This window comes from Capsicum annuum, chromosome 1, assembly GCF_002878395.1.
Source record: "Capsicum annuum cultivar UCD-10X-F1 chromosome 1, UCD10Xv1.1, whole genome shotgun sequence".
Classification (NCBI taxonomy): domain Eukaryota; kingdom Viridiplantae; phylum Streptophyta; class Magnoliopsida; order Solanales; family Solanaceae; genus Capsicum; species Capsicum annuum.
This window is the reverse complement of record NC_061111.1, coordinates 119,730,758-119,735,053: the sequence shown is the minus strand read 5'-3', so window position 1 is coordinate 119,735,053 and position 4,296 is coordinate 119,730,758.

Here is a 4,296-nt window from a genome sequence, read left to right as displayed (position 1 = left end):
CAACCAAAATCAACATCAAAGTAATCCCAAGATCAAAATCGAATCTTGAAATTAAATATATTTTATAAGTGTTAATTGTGAGTAAACTGACTAAAAACATCAAAAGGGTATTTATAGGATATAAGGAAACCATAAAAATTAAAACCCGAATGAAAAAAGAAAATTAAGGTCGGTGGCCACTTACTTAGGCCACCTACAGACCGTAGGTGGTCCTAAGTAAGTTCCAGACCTCTAGAACAACTCCTGAAACTCTCTGGACCTGGACCTATGGCACTTATTAAGGTCACCTATGGATCATTGGTGCCCTTGGTAAGTGACAGAGTCTTCTTTTTCCTATTTTTGAGCCTTTAGACTTTAAGTTTTGACACCTACTTTGGTCACCTACGCCTGGTAAGTGGCACTAATGCCCAAAAGTTCCTAAGTAAGTAACCAAAAACTTCAATTTCCATCTTTTTCTTCCGTTTAGGATCCAAAACCTGATTTCCTACCAAGCATACCCAAAACACATCATATCTCACAAAAGTACCTAAGAAATTTGCATATTTTCACCGTTTTAAGCATCAAAAGTGTTATAAACCCATAGCACATTGGGGGATATCAGGTACAAGCCCCCAACTAACTCTCACTATTTGAAACTAAAAAAATATGAAATATAATTCAAATAAATAGTCCCCAAATAATGAGGACTAACTAAGACGTTGTTGCTGAAGTGGTAGGAGATCATACTAACCATGGGTTAGATGCACAACATCCAAACCTATATTATAGGATAATATAGTACAAATAATATTATGTGGTCAGTGCATTAAGGGGTCATTTGGTTGGAAAATAAGTTATGTTAGAATATGTTATATTGGGATTAGTTATCCTGGTATTATATTTTTGTGGTTTTTTGATGATCTTGGGTGTATTTATATGCCTAAGCACCATAACTTACCCATATTTTAGCTAAGTTTAGAGAACAAAGTGCCTAGTTTCTTACGTTTTTACTCTACTTTTATGTAATTGAGCTAACTAATGTGATTAGCATGGTTTCAGCTATTAGTGAGGCAGATGGAGACATAATGGGACTATGGAATGTGGATGGCATATGACAAGAGAGAGAGTAGCAATCTGGACCAAATGTGGTACCTAAAAACTATGTCCAAGACTAATTTGTCATTTAGAGTTAGTCTACGGACGTAGAAGGCAATTATGAGGGAAAAGTTATTAAAACTACTTAATGCTGACAATTCACGTATTATTCTATTCTGTATTATTTTTTCACTGAGAGTGGCAGATTAGCACTAAGGGAGAAACATAACTTCTGCTCCACCAAAAATTGGGTTCACTTTTTGGTACAATGAATATTTCTATTGTGATTTTCGTTTTACTCATGAGTAGCTAAGTTTATTAGTTAGGGTTATGGAAGCTTTGTAGCATACAATCTATTACTTTGGGTTTTTGAATTCATCATGCATAGATTTTTTTATATCATACTCTCTTCGTTTATTTTGAATTCTCATGATTGCAAGCATAGAGGATTTACCTTAAAACTCAACTTGTTCGATAGAAAAGTCGAGGTTCGAAAAAGAAAGTAGTGACAAGAAAATAGAATTGCTAACCCCTATTTGATATGTTAATTCCTTAACAGGATTAACTACTTTGAGATTTTGTATTTTTTGTAAACACTTTTGATTCGAGAGAACTGAAGTAAATTAGTACTTGATGGTTGAGAAATACTAGGATTATGTAATTAAATGCAATACGTTTCTCTGTAAGCATGATGCATGTATGAATTAGTAAAACCCATAGTTAGAAAGCATTGAAAACTACAAGGTGGACATAATCCTAGTTTGCTATTTCTCTGAATTTGAATACTACTACACATATTTCATCTTGTTAAACTGAAACCATTAATTTGTTAACTGAATCAAATCCCCCCTTTTGTTTTATGGAAACAAATGATTAAAATTCAACTAATCTACATACAACTTAATTAACACCATATTTCCTATGGAATTCGACCCCAACCTAGTTGGGTTATATATTTGACAACGATCGCTTACGCTCTTGTAAAAGAGTTATAATTTGGGTGTATCAAATTTTGGCGCCGTTGTCGGAGAATACGATTGTTGATGGAGTTTATGTGTATTAATTGACTGCTAGTCAAGTTTCTTTATTTTACATTTATTTGTTTTTTTTGTTAGTTACAGGATCATTGTTGTTTATGCCACGAACCAGAAGTTCAGGAGAACCATTATTCCCATTCAATCCTGAACCTTATCTCATTAAAAGAATGGCTAACCAATAGGAAGCTGAAAGATTAGCCACTTTGGCTAATGCTCAATTAAATCAACAGAATGCAGATAACCCAGGTCGGGTACATAATCTAGATGAATAGGACCTGGGAGATAATAACTTAACTAACCCGGCTAATATGAGGCATACAGTGGGAGTAGTTGCACCTGTAAATCAAAATCTTCCATTCGGAGGAAGACTAAATCGTCAAGCTGTGCAGTTTGATACTGACAATGATGAGGATGATTTAGATGGAGCTGGAGCTATAGAGGCAATCATTATACCACCACTAACTCCTGGGGTGAAATTCAACATCACCAGTACTATGATCCAACTACTGAATTTGAAAGGACTCTTTGGTGGATTACCTGGTGATGATCCAAGTCTACATTTGTTGAATTTCATCAATATTTGTAAGTCATTTGATAATCCTGGAGTGGGATAAAATGTTATTCATTTGATATTGTTCCCACTTTCTCTGTCTGGAGAGGCAACTATGTAGTTGAATGAGCTGACTCCTGATTCTATAAAAAACTGGAGGCAATTGAAAGGCACTTTCCTAGAAAGGTTCTTTTCACCTTCCAGAATGTTACAGTTGAGGGATGAGATCAGCAACTTTAGGCAATTGTCTAATGAAGCTTTGCATGAGACTTGGGTGAGGTTTAAAAAGAAGTTGACTTAATGCCCAAACCATAAGATGACTGATGAACACTTAATGGAAATATTCTACAGAGATTTGAACTCACTTACAAAGCCAATAGTGGATAATGCTGTAGGAGGAGCTTTTATGGAGCTCACCTTTACTGAGGCTACAGACATGTTAAAAAGAATGACTAAGACAAGTAGAGCTTGGCATACCAGATATTCTATGGTAGCAAGCAATACTGGGTCTAGTGTAATATTAGTAGAGAAGCATAGGAGAGAAGAAGAGTGTGATCAAGATATGGCTTACATGAAAACTCAGATAGATCTGGTCATAAAAAATTACTATCAAGGAATGTAGAAAAGGTAAAAGTTATAGGGTCCCATGGTAAGGGAGCTGAATCAAATATCGAAGAGGAGGCTAACTACTTGCATAACCAGGGGGTTTTTGGACCGGTGGTCAAGGAAACTAAGGTTGGAACCATCATGGAGATTGGAAGAATAAAAGTGACAGGAGTGGACTGTATGTACCTCCTGGAAGCCATGATAATGCTGCCACCACTTCAGGCAAAATATCTATGGAAGACATGATGGAGAAATTATTAAAGGGAGTTGAGGCAACTAATTCTAGGATGACTACTATGAAGAGTGACATATCTTTCATGAGTCAACTAGTAAATTCGCACTCAACTGCTATTAAATAACTAAAGCAACAAATAAGACAATGATCCATAACAATCAATAAAAGACAGAATAGGACTTTACCAAGTGATACATTTTAGAATCTAAGGACTGATGGATCGTGTATAACTAATACCACTAGGAGCGGTAAGATATTATCTAGTCTAGGATTGGGAGCATTCTCTCATACTGATGTGGTCAAAATAGATTAGGAGATAGTTGATGAATCTTCAGTGGTGCCTGTGGAGTTAGAAGGTTCTAAAAAGAAGAGTGCGGAAGTGGAACAACCACCTAAGATGAAGCATGTTAGTGATGTGGAGCAAGGCATAAGAAAGGAGGTAAAAGTTTCTCCAGTTAAAATCCCAAGGCCACCACCCCCATTTCATCAACAATTAAAGAAGAAAAAAGATAAAGGCAAGTTTAATAAATTCATGACTATGTTAAAGCAATTGACAGTGAACGTGTCTTTAGTTGAAGCATTGGAATAAATTCTCGGATATGCTAAGTTTATGAAAGATCTGTTGATGAAGAAAAGGACTGTGAGATATGAACTGGTACATAATCTTTATCGTTGCAGCACCATTGTTACAAGATCTATTATTCAGAAGAAAGCTAATCTGGGAGCATTTACTATTGCATGTACGATTGGATTGCTAAAGTTTGAAAGGGCCCTTTATTATCTTGGGGCAAGTA